This window comes from Watersipora subatra, chromosome 7, assembly GCF_963576615.1.
Source record: "Watersipora subatra chromosome 7, tzWatSuba1.1, whole genome shotgun sequence".
In the NCBI taxonomy this organism is placed as follows: domain Eukaryota; kingdom Metazoa; phylum Bryozoa; class Gymnolaemata; order Cheilostomatida; family Watersiporidae; genus Watersipora; species Watersipora subatra.
This window is the reverse complement of record NC_088714.1, coordinates 58,834,450-58,855,355: the sequence shown is the minus strand read 5'-3', so window position 1 is coordinate 58,855,355 and position 20,906 is coordinate 58,834,450.

The window sequence follows — 20,906 nt, the reverse complement described above, 5'->3', positions numbered from 1 at the left end:
CCAGCAGGAGAACCTGGTCCAAAAGGAGAATCTAGACAAGCAGCTGGTGGTGCAATTTACACTAGATGGGGACGAACCACATGTGGATCTAATGCAGTGCTTCTTTATGAAGGTATACTTTTATGTGCTATCATTGTTTAATAGATCCAATCTGGTTTGCATGATAAAATTATTTTTTTATTTAGCAGTAACTTTGTTTATGAAGATGATTCTGTCTGATGAGAAAATAACCTAACTCTGTGATTTTAAGTTATAAGTTAGCTCTAACTGAGATTCACTTTATTCATTTTCACACCTCTTAGTAATTTATCATAATACAGTAAATGCTTCTATAAAGAATACCTCATATATCGTAAGTTCCAGATAACGTAAAGAATTTATGTGAAGATTTCGCTTTCAACTATCTAAAAAATTCTATATAATACAAAGCGTCAATTTGGGCAAGTTTTCAAATTCGATTTGACCGCTACTTTATCTTGCTGTTCTTGCAAAATAAAAATTGGCATAAGCGTAAAGTTATACTGATTATATATATACCAAATTTTGCAACAATCTAATTTGTCGTGATATATTGTCAGATGTGTCCACAAAAAAGGTAATATAATAGGATAATTGCACAAATACATATTGCAAATGCAAATGTTCATAAATACAAAGGCGGTCGATTGGTGAAGGTGTTACAAAGTGGCTCTATCAATTTCAAAGTCACAAGTTGGAATATTGTCAAAAGTTTTCTTACATCTTAACCTTAACTTTTAGATACAGATTAATAACAAGCGGGTAGTACCACTTTTTTGAATTACTTAGTTTTGCTTTTTTGTAGACGTACAAAGTACTTTTTATAAGATTTACCATGCAAAAAAGATTGCTATTTAGAAAAAAATAAGCAAACCATTGTAAATGAACGTCGAAGGTGCGCACTCTCCAGCTTATTATAAATTACCTCAATCATGGTCGATCAAATCAGTGAGATTGATCATAAAAAGGAAAAAAGTTGTCGATGCAAACTAATATTGCTGCAGTTACGGTACAGCCAGCATATTAGAAAGGTTTAGTCAAGTTTTTCCTTATTTTATGCCAAAAGGAATGAGTTTTAAAAAAATTTACAATATGACACACTTTTTTTGGCAAAGGTACACCTGAAACGGATATATCTTGCAGGTTGCAGTGGTTTCTACTTTTGCATTTAATATTTTCAAGGCAAAACTTACAGACACCAAAATTCTATTAAAGACATTCAAACTAACGACGAAAATCAAATACACTTGCGAGTAATATATCAGAGTTACTATGACGTAATTAGTCACCACGTTCAAGTTTATTACAGTGATATTAGAAGCAATCATCCCAGAGATAAATATGTTGAGGGATTGCCTTGCTCTACCAACATACACATCTCTTTTTACTGCATAGTTATCTAGGTAGTTATAGGATGATATAGCAAAAGCTATTGAACCTTCTGAATAATACATGCAAAAACTTCTTAATAAGCCATGTGGTGTGTAAAAATTGCTATATTATGTAGTATAGCAGGTTTCCTGTTTTTCTGTGTGCTCTTCTTTACATAGGTTTATTTAATACTCGATTGGCTGAAAATCATATTTAAAAAAAAACACATGATTGGTTTTTAAAAGACGGAACGAATCAACAAGCAATTGATTTGATATAGTTTACCCGTTTTTAACTGGCAACTTGCCATGCCCACAGTCTTGGCTATAACACCATGCTAAAACGATGACTATAGTCTGAAATGGTTGTGCTATAACAATGTTCTCTCATTGCTTAGGTTTTATCGGAGGAACTCCGTATAACCATCAAGGAGGAGGAGGCAACAACCAGTGCATGGTGTATGATGCTGTGTATAACAGTAATAATGGGGTCTCATATAGCGGCTATATGGCGGGTACAGAATATCAGACTTACTCCTCTGGTGTATTCAGCAATTCTGCCCATGACCAAAATGCTCCGTGCGCCGTCTGCTATGCTGAAACCAGATCATCTGTAATCATGATTCCTGGTAAAAGGGGCTGCCTTAACAATGAGTGGACATTTGAATATGAAGGTATGTTAAGTGTTTGCAAAGTAATTACACAGACAAAAGTAGGATGTAAAGCTTAACAATAATTACAAAATACCGTCAAATATTGACACAACATAGTAACATAATTTTATGCTTTTTAACCATAACAATATGTAATTATCTAAAAATTGATCGCTTTTAACATACATTATATAAAAAAGTGATGGTTCAAAAAAAACTAAGCATTTTTAACAGGTTTGAAAAAATTGTTTCTCAAGGATAGCCAATTTTTATGAGCATTTTTATAAAGTTACAACTTGCATGCATGGGGGTTTTTGTTAGTACACTCAGAAAAAAGTGAAGGAAGAACATGTACTGATGTAATAATATAACTCTGTGTTGTAGAGGAGCAAAAAATAGCAGAGTTTTTGGTCTAGACAAAAACTATCTATTAAAACAAAACCCAGCAAAGTGTTTTTTTCTTGCCTTCACACATTGGCTAACCCTCGGTGTTGGCATCATAGCTTCTATGTCTATGTTTTGCCGACAAAATGAATCTCTGAAATTCATGTTATGAGTGGGCATTTCTGGGTTTTTGTCTCCAAACAATTAAATTTTTGTTCTTTTAACATCTAGATAAATATTGAAGAACAAATTATCATGATTATATTGTAATAATTAGAAGCAGTCTAAAAATTCTGTCAGCTAAGTTTTAATCCCTAATAATAATGTTAACTAATATGTATAGCAATTAGCTTATCATGTGATTGTAGGAACCTGCACATCGCTTCATATTATGATTATTGTAGCAATAGATCTTTCTGACTAAAGCCAACATATGTAAAGCATTCATGTCTTAAAGGTGCATGCTCAAGCCAGAATATTTAAAATACAAAGCTCGTTTAACATTCAAAGTTGAAAACTTTATTTTATCCTAAATGATTTAGTTAAAACCATGAAACTACGCTAAAAAAACTATGAAGTGGTAACACAAGGTCATGCAAATAACTGTGCTGCCAAAAGAGGGTCTCAGCTTGACATTCTGTACATTTTTGTTCACAGAATTTATAAGTTTGTACATAATATGAATACTTGAAGTGTATTAAGTCTGTAATATTTACTCCTGCATATAGATAACTTAGGAACACTTCACCTAGTGTATTATATTTGTTTCAGGCTACATAATGTCTGCAAAGTACAACCACAATGGGAAGACAACATTTGAGTGTGTTGATGCTGAGCCAGAGTACATCGATGGAGAGAGTGCTAATAATGATGGTGCTCTTTTTTACTTCAACAAAGCTAGTTGCAGTCAAGGAGTTCCTTGCCCCCCGTACAATGCAAACAAAGCCATTACTTGCGCTGTTTGCACTAAATAATCTACTTTCATAGACACGTAAATGTGTCATTGAAACCTAGCATATGTTCTATACTTTAGGCCTCTTGTAACTCTGTGATCATATTTTTTCTTGTAGACAACTTTACTCAATGTTATTGCTTGCATTATTCTGCGAAAAATAATTTCTGAAAGACTTAGTAGCTTTTGTGCAGATTTCACATACACTGAGTTAAAAATAATCACCACAGCAAATGCTCTCACATCTGCTGATACTACTGAAATACTAACACCATTTATTTGAAAAATAAAATTTGGAAATTTGTCTTCATTTATAAAACAACCAATAAACTGCTATTTCGTTGTTCCAAAGTTTTTGGAGCATTTTTGCAGACAATTTTATAGGCCACTGCTGTCAGGGTGTGAATGATGGTTTTAACAAAACGGCATGGTATGGGCCCGCCATGCATAGGTTCTTACAAAGCTCCCTAGAGAATAACCCTGTGCATGCCTGCATGTTGATTGTATACATATAAGTATGTGTATAAACATATAAGTATACACATATAGACATCAGTATACAGACATATAAGTCCATCTATATATATATAACTCTATGTAACATATATACATGTATATATACAATGATAAACTTTTTCCAAATCTTCCCGGATAAAAGTTTTTCCAAAAAGTAATCAAAATGTGTCTTAATGTGGTGGTTTCATTTACATGCGATAAAAGATTTCATGCATGTATTTAAAATTTCTAGGTGTTGGTATTCGAAACAAGTGTTTACTAAGGTTAATTGTATTAAAAATATAATTTAGCCGAGCCATGAGTGTTACATAAGGTATGCACTTTTTCACTAGGTTCGCCACAGCAACTGCATACTGTTCCTCCTTCTTCATCTATATACGCCTAGTGATATCAAGCTCGCCGCTGAAACTGATGTTTGTTGGAAATGGGCTTAAACAAAATATATAGAAACACTTTATTTAAATTTGCATTTTACTTCAAGGACTGGAGCCGTTCCTTGTTATTTGGAATGATAATAATGATCTAATTAAAAAATGGAAAAGTAATATGAAAGCTGGTGGCTAATTGGTTAAAGTGGAGAATTCTCAGGAACCAGATAAAGTTTTGAAACTAAAACTTTTAGCCACCTGGCAGAGGGCACAAATTATATACATTCAAGCATATATGTGCAAAGTGTGAACAAAATTGGCCAACAATGTGAAACCGCACACACGCACTCACACAATGACAAAATAAGATTTAATAATATAGTTGTTGGTAATCATGTAAGAACAAATAGTAAAGCCAGAGTAACATAAAAACAGCAGCAAGCATGTCATGTAGATGTACTCATATTCTGTGATTAGTGTTGCAATTATGCCAATGGCTGTTTTCTTTTAGTAGTTATTGTTGACTCATATTTTGTTCTACCTTTCTACACTTGCATGATTGGGTGTACTTCTACTTGTTACATCGGGCTGTACAGCCAGCATGTCAGTTATTACAGTACATAAGGCATTACTAGAGATCACTTCTAAACTTCACTTACAAACAACAACAAAAACAAATCTAAAAAGATTAATTTCTTTTTAACTAAGCAAATCTTCAACCTTTTCATTATGCTTCTTAAAACTCACTCAACTAATAAATAAGAAACTGACAATAAAGATGTGGTTGCGTCAAATTTGAGTTGATTATAAAAGAAATTATTTTTCATTGTCTATTAGTTGATATGTTGTTTGTTGTGTTAGGCGATTTCATTGTCAAGATAATTGAAGACTAAAATAAAAAAAATTGATTGCGGTATAAGCGCTCAGACAAAAAAGCATGCCCAGACTAGCCCAAAATGATGTGACACGTGATACAACCTGTCTCCATCTCTCGTATTCACATTGGCTATTGCGATAAAAGTTTAGTCTTACACGGCTCTATTGGCATATATTTTATCTTGTATTTGCTCGTGTTGGCTAGAATAAAATTTTAAATCCAGCTACAGATACATTATTACCAATGTCTCAAAGGCCTCAAACAAGGAAAATTAAAAACTTGTCATATTAGCTTCTCCTAAATGCTGTGTAAACATCTTAGTACCAACTACCAATTCTACCGGTCTACGGTAATTCTGTCGAGCAAACTATGTAGAATAAGGTCTTTGTATCGGCACAGTTCCGTCGCTACCCACACTAACGCTATACAGCCTCCTAAAAGCTCGCCCACATTATGCCCGTTGCTTATCCTTGGGGTGGGGCTGTATATTATTGCCCACACCGCAAACTAGTTTCCTACTACCGTAAGTAAAATAAGCAAGCTGTGTCTTTGAAAAGAATATATATAGGGATAGTTTTCAGGATGAGAAATCTGCTGCAAACTGGATTTGAACACGCATTATCCAGTTCTGCGGACATCCATATATCCATCTCACTATGCTGTCCAACTGGCTATACCATGGAATAATTTAGGAAACCAACTACATCCCTAAATGCCACGTACATTTTATAGTCAGCTGTCAACGTTATCGAGTCATTATTGGTATCAATGTGTAGAAAAAGATTCATGGTCACATTTGATTAGTTGATTCAAGTACTAAACAAATGGTTGAGCTATGCAAAACGGGGCTATGATGCTTTCAATGTTCTGCAAGTCATGTTTTGCATTAACTTCAACCATATTATTGTGAGGGAAATGCATCGCGAGCAGAGCCAATGCCAGCGTGACGGCCAAGTGACAGGTCGGGCCAGGCTTCCCCCTCTCTCCCGGAGGCTGGGCCGGTGATAAGGCAGGACTAACGCAGGTCACGTAGCCACCAAACATACAGCGAGAAGCGAAACTGCAAGTGGGCAGCGCCAACAAGAATGAAGCAGATAAAAGAACAGACGCGATAGAGAGGCAGGCAGAGCAGCGCAGCTCCCTGCATACGAGAGACACTTTATCCTCATACTGTGTAATATTTATGTATGCATGACGATGTTATATTAATACAACTATATTTATTACGTAAATATACATTGTATGCTCAGATAACAACTCGGTCTTCGGGATTACTCAGCTTGTGGTAAACCGTGAAAGTGGTACGAAAAAATCCACCACACTGGTGGCAGCAGTGGGATACTTAGCCCGAATCCACAACAACCGAGTAAGCACTACGAGGAGCAAACCTGATCTTGGCTGCCAAACTTGCTTATAAGCATCGATCGAGCACACCGGGGTTAGCTAGCACTCGGAAGGAAAAAGCACACCGGATCCAGCTGCCGACTTTGCTGTAGCATCGCTCGGACACACCGATATGGTGAAGGCCTCAGAATAATAAGAAATTACCGAGACGTTATTCCCTGCTATTGGCTGATCGTGCTGATGCATGCAGTCAATTTCCAATAAAAGGCATACTCTCGGCTAGGAAAGATCAAAAAGACAATATTCCCTGCTACTAGCAGAACGTGCTAAGGCACGCAGTCGAACCACAGTAAACAGGCATACTCTCGAACAAGATGCAAAGGAGCGCAGAGCGCGGAGCGCGGCACCGACCAATTGGCCAAAGTATTGGAGTGCCTAGCAATGGTTCCACGAACTGAGGCCCCAGGCCACAGTTCAAGGCCCCTCAGTACAGTGGGACCGGCGACGTAGAGTATTTCATCCGCCGGTTCCGAGAGGTGGTGGAGGCCAACCGATAGACAAATGAAGCCAGCCTGTTGCATCTGAAAGAGACACTCCGAGAGGATGCCGAGAACTATAGAGAGGCAGGCGAGGTGGGAACCATCTTTGAGATGCTCCGAGCTCGGTTCGGTCTCCCCCCTCGACAGGCAAGAACTCGGCTAAACAGCTTTCAGAAAACGGCGACCACCTCGCTACATGAGCACGCCTGTTAGGTAGAACGCCTAGTTAAGTTGGCCTCTGAGGACTTGCCGGTACCTTACCAGGCCGATATGGCAAAAGAATTATTTTGCAACTCACTTAATGACACCAATCTGCACCGGTATCTGATGGCTGTGCCCACGGTGACCTTAACAGATGCTGTGCAAGCTGGCACGGAATTTTTGCAGATTCGGCCGAAAAGGAGGAACCAGCCAGAAGTGCGAAGCGTCAAGGAGCCCACCGGAGACCAGGCTGCGGTGGTCCAGGATGCCATGCTGGACCAACTAACTCAATGGTCCAACTCCTCACCCGGCAAGTACAGAAGATTACGGAGGAAAACACATCCCAAGAAGATGTTCCCATAAAGCGACCCCTGCAAGCTCGCCCAGTTTCTGATTGACACAGGGTGCACCACAAGCCTCCTGAGCAAACAGGTGTTCGATAAGCTCTCTTCGGCCGCGAGGAGCTTGTTGGAAGAGAGTGAAAGCTACAGTCTAATGGCCGATGGGACCCAGCTGACATTCTACGGGGCTGTACGCCTGCCAGTACGACTCCAGGACATAAAGACCGAGGAAGTCTTTGTGGTGAGTTAGATCAGCGAGGACGCTATCTTAGGGATGGCCTTCTTAGTGGCTCACCAGTGCGCAATGAACTTCGAGCAGCCCGTCGTGACCATGCGGGGTGTTCCTTGACCTGCACAGACCGACAGGGCCGGTTGCTCTTGAGTAAAGTTCAAACATTGCGCGACGTGGTAGTACCTGCCAGGACGGAGACGACAGTGCCTTGCCGAGTCACCATAGAGAACAACTGCTCGCTCGGATTCATAGAGAGTTGCAACGTTGGACCGCCTCTGGCTGCCAGCTTAAACTAGCCTGAGCAGAAGGGAGGCATGACAGCTAGGTGTCTCAACCTCATGAACCAACGCTATCACTTGCGGACAGGGTCGGTCGTCGGCAGCTAGACGAGAGTAGAGAACCATCAGGTAGATGACAACCCACCTTCCCCTCGGATGCGGGCTCACCTCCGGAGGCGTGGATGCAATGCCGGGTGTAAAGGTGCCAGCCCACCTAAAGGATCTTTACGCGTCTGCCAGGAAGAACTGCCAATAGCCAAATCAGCTGGCATGGCTGGGGCTGCTACCGGTGCGTTATCAGCACACCTTTAGCAGGAGAGACAAAGAAGTGGGTCGTACCTCCAAAGTGGAGCACTTCATTCAACTGAAGGAAGATACTCGCCCCATCCGACAGCCAATCCACCGGCTGGCGCCGGAAAAAGAGGCAGATGCTGAGCAGCAGGTACAGGAGCTGCTGGACAAGAAGATAATCGAGCCAGCTGGGGGAGCTTGGAGCTCCCCGGTAGTATTAGTCCGCAAAAAAGACAGGCAATGGCAGTTCTGTGTCGACTACGGACAACTTAACGCCGTGACCACACAGGACGCCTACTCCCTTCCCGGATCGACAACAGCCTTGATGCCCTCTCCGGCAGCCATTATTTTAGCACACTTGACCTGGTGAGCGGTTATTGGCAGGTACCCCTGGACGCAGACGCGCAGAAAAAGTCCGCCTTCACAGCCCGATCTGGGCTCTGGAAATGGAAGGTGCTGCCATTTGGTCTAACCTCAGCGCCGGCCACGTTCCAGCGGCTTATGGAGCAGGTCCTGCGTGGGCTGCACTAGAAGACACTCTTGCTATACCTGGATGACATCATCGTCGTCACCCCGGACTTTGATACCCACTTGCAACAGCTGGAGGAGATATTGCAGCGCTTGAAAGGAGCTGCACTAAAGCTCAAGACTTCCAAGTGCAAGCTCCTGCAGCCACGAGTTTGGTACTTGGGACATGTAGTCAGCAAAGATGGGGTAGCCACCGACCTAGAAAAAACCCTGGCAGTCCGGCAATGGCTGAATCCAAGGGGTCTCCGCGAGCTACAAGGCTTTCTGGGTACCGTGGGGTACTACCGGCAGTACGTGCCCAACTTCGCTGACACAGCCCATCCGTTGAACCGACTCACCAGCAAGGAGGAGGCCTGGTTTTGAGGCCAAATAGAGCAAGAGGCCTTCAACAAGCTAAATGAGGCGCTGTCCTCAGCCCCCGTACTGCGTTACCCAGGCCCAAAGAAGCCGTATATACTGAACACGGACGCTAGTAATTGCGGAGTCGGTGCAGTTTTGTCCCACGTACAAGGGGGAGTTGAGCGAGTCATCGCATATTTCAGCAAGACACTGAATCCGGCAGAGTGTAATTACTGTGTGACACTTCTGGCCTTACCTCTATGGGCGCCAGTTCCTCATCCGTATAGATCACACATCCCTCCAATGGCTGTCTCGACGCAAGGAGCCTTCCAACCAGGTGGCCAGATGGTTGGAGATCCTTGCCGAATTTCAGTTTACCCTGGAACACAGGGCCAGCCTCCGACACGGCAACGCAGATGGGCTCAGCTGACAGATCAGCAAAGATTGTCGACAGTGCGAGCTGATTGAGTTACGGGATGGAGGATCGACCCACAGGGAGTTGGCCTTGGAGAACCAACCAGGAAAGAACCTGAGTCTTGACCCGAGAGTCGCTGAGACTGCGCGCGAGATGGCCGGTCGTTCAAGCCCACCTCTGCCTCTAGAGGCAGCGAGGTCCAGGTCGAGGCCAACCGAAGCTATCCCGGGATTCTGCGGGACAGCTCGGATAAGCACCAGAGAAGCCGCCACAGGAGAGTTGGCATGCAAGCAGGTTGCTGGACGTGGACCAGTGGCCTCCATGTACCTCTCTATGCAGCAGGCAATGGAATTAACTCCTGAACAATTTGGAATTGGGCGGATCCGAACTGCGGCAGCTACACCACATTCGCCCATTCCTCCGGCTGCAGAATGGGGTACAGGAGGCATGTACTGTTCAACACGGCTGGCCAAGGTGGTGCTCGGTCTGCCCCTACCGGGCTGAGAAACAGCCGCTTGGCAGACTCACGCCCTGGTCCACTTTTCGGTGGGAAGAACAGTCAGCCGGCTCTGACTAACCTGGCATTTGCCATCTATTGGTATTGGCCAGGTATGACGGCCATGGTAAGAAGAATGGTCAGGTGCTGTGAGGTCTGCCAGGCGGCTAAGCACAGTGGCAACAAGGGAGCAGGTAGCCTGCAGAGGTTATACGCAGGTCGCCCCTGGCAAAAGGTGGCAGTGGACCTGGTTGGACCAACTCCGGAGACACCGAGAGGGAACCAGTGGATCCTGGTGCTAACAGACCATTTCACTCGATGGCAGGATGCACTGGCCCTCCAGGATGCCACAGCGCCTGTAGTTGCCAATGTGCTGGACGAGCGAGTATTTTGCTACATAGGCTTACATAGCAAATACGTATGGACCAAGGGGCACAGTTCGAGTGCCAACTAATGGAAGAACTGTGCCTGCTAAGGCGAGTGGAAAAAAACGCGCCCCACACCATACCCCTCTCAGGCTAACAGCATTGGTTAGCAGATCTGCCAACCAACCCAGCCCAGACAGAGAGTCCTTCCCAAGCTCACCAAGGAAGGAGTCTAGGAAGCCCGTACGACATAACCCCTGGCCGGCACAAGCTACAGTCAATCTGAGCCTGCCTTCAGACAGCAAACAGGCGTGTAGAGGAGCAAGGAGGGGAGTAAAACAGGGGTCACTTACGCTTACACCCTGCAGCTTCACAGACAGTCTCCAGGATATCTGCACTGCTACTACAACGAACACTCTTATCGACATGGCTAGAACAAGTGAGCTCACTAGTTTGCTATCTACTGAGCCTTACCTGTTCGAACCCATGGTAAGTGACAAGGAAGCGAGGCTGGTGGACTTGCTGGCCCCAGAGGAGGAGGAGTTTACACTCTCAAGCCAAATTGCCTCTGACAAGCCGGTAGGTGCCACTAGCGACCAAGTGACGGAGTGCTCTGGTCAGGCTGCCTCCTCGAGTTGAGTCACACCTGGTTGACAGTCTGTCAGTCATCGGCCAGTCTCGACCCGCGGGGATAGTTGGTTTCAAATCTATCTCCAACGGCCGGGATGACATAGGTAACTCGGCCACGTCCGACTCGACAGCGTCTACTAAGGAGGTGGTATTGGGTGGCCGAGACTGAGGCAGATGAGATGGCTGAGGCGGCTCGAGTCTCTTACATTTTAGAGACCAAGTCTAATCAGTCACCGGCATCTCCTAACCCAGCAGGAAGCCAATCATAAAGACCGAATGTTTCGTGGATGGGACTACTACGGAGAAGACACGGGCCACCATTTCGGCACCCGGGACCTGTAACCTCTGCCAGGTCGAGACAAGCACGTGGAGGATCCGGCAGAATGTCATGCGACACTTCGCTGTTTTTGTGTGCCCCTGCCAACGTCAGCACGTGTCCCGCGACCAGCTGGTGTCACACAGGAGGACCTCCGGAGGCGGTGAATGCGGAAGCACCATCTACCTGGTTGACAGACCCCGCTGGCAGTCTTTCTTGCGCCTCTGCAGATGGCCGGCAGACCTGCCCATGTGTGAGTGTTGGCCCACACTCACCTCACCCGAGAGGCCGGCCAGGGCCTCGACCATTCCGGCAGAAAACAACCACCCTTGGAGGAGCCACGACAAGAGAAGCCAGGACGAAAGCGGCCCACACCTAGGGAAGAGAAGGTTGGACCCGCAGACAGACAGCCTTCCCGCCCTATAAGGAAAATGAGAGCTCTCCGCCGGTGCCAACCCTACCCACTAGAGCAGACCGACTTCGAAACCTGTTGAGAAGGCGGTTTGAGGAGGAGGAGCTCCAGCGACTGCAAGAGGGCCACTGCGACCGGTTACAAGAGGATGGTCGCCGTTGGCATTGGATGGCTCGAGGACTCGTTAGGGGTGCCCTACATCGAGACCAAGATGCCTGTTCTTGGAGGACACGATCTCCCAGTGGGAAAAAGAGGCTCAACAGCACTGGCTCTAGGCCCAAATGCTCTCTCCCTCCGGCGTCGGTCGGATGGCCACCATGGCCAGTCCTGGGGGAGAGCGTGAGGGAAACGCATCGTGAGCAGAGCCGGTGCCAGCGTGATGACCAAGTGACAGGCCGGGCCAGGCCTCTCCCTCTTGCCCGGAGACTGAGACAGTGATAAGGCAGGAGTAACGCGGGTCACGTATCCACCAAACATACAGCGGGAAGCGAACCCGTAAGTGGGCAGAGCCAATAAGAACGAAGCAGGTAAAAGAACAGACGCGATGGAGAGGCAGGCAGAGCAGCGCAGCTCCCTGCATACGAGAGACACTTTATCCTTATACTGTGTAATATTTATGTATGCATGGCGTTGTTATATTAATATAACTATATTTATTATGTAAATATACTTTGTATGCTCAGATAACAACTCGGTTTTCGTGATCGCTCAGCTTGTGGGAAACCGTAAAAGTGGCACGGTAAAGTCCACCACATTATTCAATTATATAATTTTCACAAGCAAAAAAATTGTCATTTCGGCATAAAGCTTTTATTAAAAATATCCATTTAGTCGTGGCCACTCACATAGTTTCAGCTGATACAATAAGACAATTTCATCGACTACAGCAAACTAAAACAAAACAGCATGGTTTATGCAGCACACATTCAAGTCTCTCTTTCCCATTTATGACAGTTTCCACACTGACAAAGCTGCTTCAGCTGGTAGGACCACATCCTGTAATCAGTAAAACAAATGCAATAAATATATGTCATTCATAGGTATGTCATTCTAACGCGTATCTATTGAAAGCTTTCAAATTGGGAGTTAGATAGATTGTGAGATTAATTTTAAAAATAAATAAATGTTTAACCAAAGCATAAGTACGCCAAGCCAACAATTCAAAGCTTTGGTTCTGGAAGATTTGCATTGATCAATCGATTTTCTTCACTTTTTACAAGTGAGAAGTGAACATCTAAAATCAAATCATAAATCTAATTTACTAGATAAAACTGCTCCAGAAAATTTGAAGCAAATATAGCTCAGTGAAACAATAAGAAATTATAAAACAATGATTAGTAATAGCAAAAAGTTGAAATTTTATTAATTAGTACATGTTTTAATGAGTACTAAAAAAATTACCTTTAGTATATTCATCAATCTAAGCTATTGTAATGCTAGATGCTATGGATTAAAATGAAGCCGTCAAGAACTCACTGTACATACGTATCTTGCACGGGCAGGAAACTACATTATAATCTCAAACAGAGAATTATAATCTGAATGTAAATTCACTAGTATATCTATAAGAGACTCAAAGTAAAAGATAAATTTACTTTCATTATCTATCTTCCTCCGGAGCACTTTAACCACTTGATGCACTAAAAACTCGGAGTCACCTATGCAGTAACTTTACAGCAATTTTTACAATTCTGTTGTTCGTCAATGCAACGTGTCGATCGATTAATTCATCAAAGTAGCGATATTAATTAATTTATTAAATAGCGATGTCCATGCGATTTAATAATTGAGTAAAATCCATAAAATTTGAGATCACAGACAACGCGTTTTTCAAGTGATAACATTTATTATTGCCTAAATAAAAATTTCGCGCTGATGATTGGCTAAGGAAGCGACCTCATATTTATCGCTCGTGGTTTCTTTTCAGATATATTGCTTGTGACGTCACGAAAGAAGCACCCGCTGGAATGTGAGCTTTTTAAAAGAGGGCCTCATTCAAAGGCATATATCTCTGGACAGGGTTGGTCTACAAAGACAAAAATGGCATCAAATTGTAGCTGATGTTTTAGCCTTTTATGGGTCTTAATTTCATTTAATTGATTTTTTTTGACACAACCACATCTTTAAGGTTAGTTTTATGTACTGGTTCTAACTTTAGCCATCAAGTGCTTCAATGCATAGAAATTGATAATCATCATGAAAAATCCAAATACTCTCTTTTGAAAAGAGTGAGAATACAGTAATGACAAACTAGTAACCAAATATACTACAAACTTTGTGTATTGTCAGTACTACTAGAAAGTGTTGAGCTCCTGCATTACAAATGTACGCGTCAAATAGGGCTTGAATTTGTTCCCTAAGGGACTTGCTACACACATTAACAATATGCATCTTTTATTTAACCAAGGAACATGTTGATTCATGTCAGTAGCAAAGAAACCAAAGTGTTTGTGATTTACCGAAAAAATTGATTTTCAACTATCATATTGTAAAACTTTTATATGACCACCATGGTTCTCTATTTTTAAACCTTTCTCTTATAGGGGCGATGAAATAGAGGTAGCAATTAAATAGAGGCGGGGTTCAAAGAGAGTATAACGTGCTATTTTTCAAATAGAGGTGGCGTTCAAAAAGAGTATGGCATTGTATTTTTCAAATAGCTCTTCAGAAATATGGGAAGATAATATTAGGTAACCCTTTTATGAACGAAGCAAATGTTGCCTACATTTGGCCCTCGCCTTCAAGCGAAGTGACATTAACTTATTTGTATTTAATAAATTTGCTAACGTATTCCAACCTTTTATAAATCTATAAATACATGCATTAAAAATCCGAGAAATATCTCTACTAGTTGATATCTTTTGCTTGCAATTGTAATTTTGCTTGATATTATAGCCTGTGTCCTTCTTTGCAATCTGTTGGAGCTTTCAGTTTTTGTAACATTTTAAATTTGAAGGCATATTTTTTTATTTTTAACTGTATTTAACTGTTGCATAAAAACTCACAGCATTCATTAATATGTTTCCTACAGTTTGCAGCACAAACTGGCTTTTTATGCGCAATTGAAGAGTTATGAGCGTCGATCCATTGTAAGCCGAGTTAAGATAATTGTAAGGATGCTATCAATAATATGCTGTAAATCTGAAAATTTATAAGTTATATAATAATAATTTATCAAATGTTAAATATATATTAAAAAATAGTGACATAAACAAACCATACATATAACACATGCAAAAACAAAAGTTAGCATTTTTGAAAGGAAAAAATATTCGTATTGTTTGCTCAGCCATTTGCATTCTGATTGTTGCTTTCAATAAAACGAGCATATTATTCTGGTTGCCCAATACCATCTACAATGTTTTTTGACCTCAGCTTTTTAGCGAAAGATTTTTGTTTATTTATTCTTTGTTTATTCTATTTTTAGCTTTTACAGCTTTATTTTAGCTTTATTATAGATAATATAAAATACAAATAAAATGTTCATGTTTGGCAATGTTGACTGTTTTGCAAAACTTTCAATAATCAAGATTGTATTGAGTGTTTTACATGATTGTCTTAAGCATTTTGCAAGAATTGTCTTGAGAGCTTGGGTTGAGAGTATCTGCAAATATCTGCAGCGTTGGTATCCTTCTAACTTCAGATGGCCCTAGACACCATAAAGTGTTAGTGTTAGTCGAGTTAACGTCTGATCAGGGCTATAATATTATCATCTTTTGTCATGTGAACATGGGACGACGAGTGGCTTGCAGGAAGTCTATTATGGAGTCCCAACATATTTCTGTTGGCTGTGTGTGCGATCTAGCATCTTTGTGATCCGCACATATATGGAGGTAATGGTGAGTGGATTTGTCTTCTTTTAAACAAGTGCAAGTTGGACTGTAACCCAATCCTGATCTGAATTGGAACAGTGCGAGTCTGCTTTGGCCCGTTAACAGATAACATAGAGCTCCCAGATTTTCTCTTTCAGCGTTCAGTTTTATTGGTGGCTTGAAGACATGAGCTGGGTGTAGATTTGAGAGAAGGCCGTATGAGCATGCCCCATCTCTAATTAGAGCTGTCCATTGTCATTTCCATTCTTTTTCTACACAATCGTTTACTTTTATTTTTGATATATCATTTAGGGATATGTCTTTGAGTGGCACTGAACGGTGAATTAGTTTTCTGATGTGTATTACAATAGCTGCTGTTATTGGGCTTTTTTGGGTGCTAGTAAGCTCATCCAATCGGTTAGGTTTTACCTTTCCTCTCACAATCATAATTCTTTCCTTCATGTAGAATAGTTTAATTGGAGGGATGTTAATCAGTAGATGTAGGGAGTCGCAAGGCAGGTTGTAATTGGCTCCTAAAAGGAGCTTGATGTATGGGTAGAGCAAGATTTTGGGGTTGATGTCCCAGAGTGAGGCCCCATAAAGTTTGGGGTTGATGTCCCAGAGTGAGGCCCCATAAAGTTTGGGGTTGATGTCTCAGAGTGAGGCCCCATAAAGTTTGGGGTTGATGTTCCAGAGTGAGGCCCCATAAAGTGCTTTTGGCAATATAACTTGAGTAAATATTTTCTTGGCAGTTTCATAGTTGAGGCAAGCGTAGATTAATGGTTTCAGCATGTTGAAACGATGTGTTAGACTTCTTATGCTGAAGCAGCGCTGTTTTACATAAGAGTATTGATGGTTAATGGTAATACCTAAAATTTTGACGGGTGAGGCAACTGGATAGAGCTCAAGTTCATGGTGGGGGAGAGACGGTCCCATTAAACACCAAAATTTCTGTCTTCTGGTAGTTGACTTGCAGTTTCCATTTCGCCATCCATGTTGTTATAATTTGGCAGTTGTTTTGCAGCATTCCTTGTAGTTCAAAGTCATCCCTTGCAGACATCAGCACAGTGCTTTCATCTGCATACTAGAGAGGCTCCTGCAACTTCAGATAGCATGTCTCTCACACAGATAATGAATGATAGGAGAAATAAGACACCTCCTTGTGGTAGACCTATATTGCAAGGCTGTGCTGGGTAGATGTAGTTCATTTAGTTTGATGTTTATTTGGTGGCCTAGAAGAAAGAAGTTGACTAAACCAAGGAAATTGCCATTATTTTCAAACTCTTGTAATTTGTATAGCATCGCCTGATGTGAAACTGTTTCAAATGCTTTCTAGAGGTCTAAGAAAACAGCTGCACTGGTTAATCTCTCTTTTCACGTTATATGTAGCTTTGGTGAGCAGGTTAAGGAGGTAAGACTGTGTACCTCTATCCTGCCTGAATCCATATTAAGTATTTTAAATAAGAGACCAATGTTCAATTAACGAGCGGAATCTCCGTTCCAGAATTCTTTCGAGCATCTTACCAACGTAAGAGCTGATAATAACAGGACGATATAAACCTGTCTTTCTGTAATCCTTTTTTCCTAGTTTTGGAGAAAGATGACTAGATTAGAGTTGTTCCATGCCCACTTGTGAGTTTGTATGACCTTGTTGAAAGAGACAGTGTAGCGCTATTAGAAAAGAATGTGTTCCTTGTTTGAGCGTTTTTGGATGGATACCATTATGGTCCGGACTTTTCCTTGACAGCTTAAAAGTTGACTTGCAACAAAATTCACATTACAGTTATTTTGTATCAAAAGATTCGCCATGTTTTACTCTGTTGTGTTGTAGATGCCAAATATGTGGAAATGTGATTTTCAACGGCGGCTTTTCGTTTTTGAGCTTTTAAGAGCTTGTGCTCTTAAAAGCTCAAAAACGAAAAGCCGCCGTAGATTGGAATTTCTTGATTTCGATGACGTATTCACGCATTTTGGTTATTGTCTTGTCACGTGATGTTCTTGCATGAATTGAAAGGCCAATAAAAAGCTCAATATAAAACTTATCGTAGCAATAGTTTATGACAAACACTTTGGGTTTTACCTAAGACCCCGTACCAAATATAGATGCTCGCTACTTTACGGTTTCAGCTTGGCCATTCCGTCCGACAATTCAACGTACGTGTACATGTCTGAGTTGCGATCATAAAAAGATGTCAAATTCTGAAGAGTTAAGACCCTGGCGTTTCGAGTCTGACGCTTTATCTGAAGAAGATCCTCAACAGAATCAAACCTCCCAGCAAGTAAGCATCGCCACTCGCCAGCTCTTATGTGCCAAGCTAGCTAGTAGTAATAGTTTTAGCTAGAGAGTGATAGAACGAATATTATTATATATACATATATGATTTTAATTATGATAATTATCGCTTCATATTGCGAAAAAATAATTACAGATGTTTCTCGAATGACAACATTAACAATTTTAATATTTAAATCTAGTGCTGCACTGATATACTGTTGGATAACATCGACCTGATGTATTAGCTATGGTTGCATAGACATATCTGTTCATTTCTTTAGGAGCTAATACCACCGGCTACAGAGTGGTGTCTCTGCAAGTGCTGTCAAGACATGCCATCTCTTTCTGAATGTTTGTGCTTCCATGATGCTGAGTTTGCGCATCGTCTCCATGTCCACGGGGAGCATGAATACCTGTGTATGCATCGTGGTGTGGATGAACTTGTGGCGCCTGCACCCCTTGAGTTGGGGTGGAATAACTACCTGCGATATCATAGTGAGTTAGGTTTTCATTTAATGCTAACAACGCCAAAGCTATGCTAATGTGTCAAGCATTATCTACAATTCTTGTGTTACACATTTAATGCATCGGTTGAACACACGTATCCTGAACTCATGAAACACAAGGAGAACTGTTATATTTGGCTTGTACACTTACTGCAGTAGAGAGTTTATTAGTTTTATGATTTTATTATATAAAGATCGAGATTATTTTCATGATCAGCAATTATTGTTTTTCAATAATTGTTTTAGTAGATAAACTATTCCCATTTGGAGAGCCATCGCCAAATGCTCGGAAAATGTTGTGTGCATACCGCAATCTTGCGTTTTGGCTCATGCCGCAAATCTTGTTTGCAAGTCTGCAAACTCTTCTTCATCATCCATTGATGGAAAAAGAGCCCGAATCTTAGACACCAAGCAGGCAGGTAGAGGCCGTCGCTCACCGCGACGAATTTGCAGCATAAGCCAAAACACAAGCTTGCGGTATGCACACAACCTTTGTACAACATCCGTTGTAATGGACCTCACTCTCAGGCCGTGGGAAATTAGATTGGACTGGCATCGCTTGAAGCCTTCCAGCTCCATGGCGTTAGAGCTAGTGGTCTCCGTTGACTGCAAAGTAAAGAAAGTTACGACCAACAATCACTTTCACATTACTTGAATGAATTATTTAGCTAGATCAGCAACTTCATGTTTATGTATTGATAACTACTAAAAAATTTGAGTTTTTATCAGGCTGTGAAGTAAAAACTGTCAAAGTTTTATCTTGACAAGATGGCTGCTGACTATTAAACCGCAGCTCTGATCCATCATAGTGTAGGCCCCGTATAGTGCGCAATGCCCGGACTATCGCATCTACCGTCACCTGCCAAATCAAGCTCCCAATCGATTGCTGCCATCAATCCCTCGTTATGCAGGGTGTACTGCTCAGCAATACACTGTAAAATATTATAAAACTTCATTATACAAGATTAATTTGTATCATTATCATTAGTCTAAGAATGTAGAATCCTCTTCCCCTTTTTGTGCTATATTATGATGAAGAATCAGAATTTTAAATTATAATATAATTCGCTTGAAGGATGACATATTTTCATTTCAAGAAGAAAATTGTTCCTACATGTCGTTATTCAATTAGTGTGCCAAGCTTTTACTCACATTTTCCAAGTTTATGGGTAAATATTAACACTCACACCATGTAAGTATTCTCTTTGTTGGTAGAGGCAAACGTTGTGGTTTGGTATCGCGATGTTCAGGAGCAACAGAAAACGGAGATTCTGCGTAAGGCATCCGCCAGAAAAGTGTGATGCAGCTGCTAGCAGGGGGTTGATGATGTGAGCTCTGTTTACCCTGGCAGTTGTTTCCCAAGTGTACGATTGGTGACAGGAGGCACATGTAACCTTGAATTCTACTCATCCGCCTTCTCGCACCATCGTGAATGAGCAGGGGAGGGTGCAGGCGTGACAGTGAAATAGTCGCTGGAGTGCTGTCACACTTACTATTATTTTCTCCTCTTTAAAGGAGGATTCGGGTCTGAAATCACAACACAATAGTTGACTTGCAATAAGATTTGTACAACATCATTTCCTGTTATTATGTCATATTTGCTTGATCAGAAAAAGAATAACTATATAGCCATGCAATCATGACACAGATTTTACAAAACCTTATCAGAATGCATGATATTGTAAACATAAAAATGTGGGTAATAACTTTATAGATATTCTTTATATTTTGTCAAGTTTGGTTAAGTTCAGCTCTATCTTACATGTAATTGAAAAGCGTTTGACGCTGGCTAACATAGCGCTCAAACTCTTGCCAGTCTTCAGTGGCTGGCACAAACTCTTGATCATCTAATACTAATAATAATCCTCTAATAATATTCATATGCTATTAACGATGATACCAGAAAGTGACGATAACTATTTTATATAACATATCTAAAAGTGAGTAGGGTTAAGAAATTTGGCGAAATTAATCGTGAAACTTATAATATTATTTTATCAATTATAGATTAATATATTACGTTTTACAGATAGATATGCAGTATGAATTAGTTTTGTTATTATAATAAGAATAATACACGTAATTAAAAAGATACACTACTAATAATATCATACTAGAAATTCCACTGTCATACAGCCCACGACCAAAGTGATATTGGAAAAAAGAAAGGGTACTGATGGTTGAGAAATGCAATATTAGCAGTCCAATGGCACTGCAGTGCAATAGGATAACTGCAATGGTAGCTGTAATGTACTGGGTGTGGGTGTTATTATATACAACAAATAGCAATAACGAAAGGAAAAGATTATACCAATTACTATCAGTACCCTTTCTTTTTTCCGATATCACTTTGGTCATGGGCTGTATGACAGTGGAATTTCTAGAAATTCCACTGTCATACAGCCCACGACCAAAGTGATAATGGAAAAAAGAAAGGGTACTGTTGGT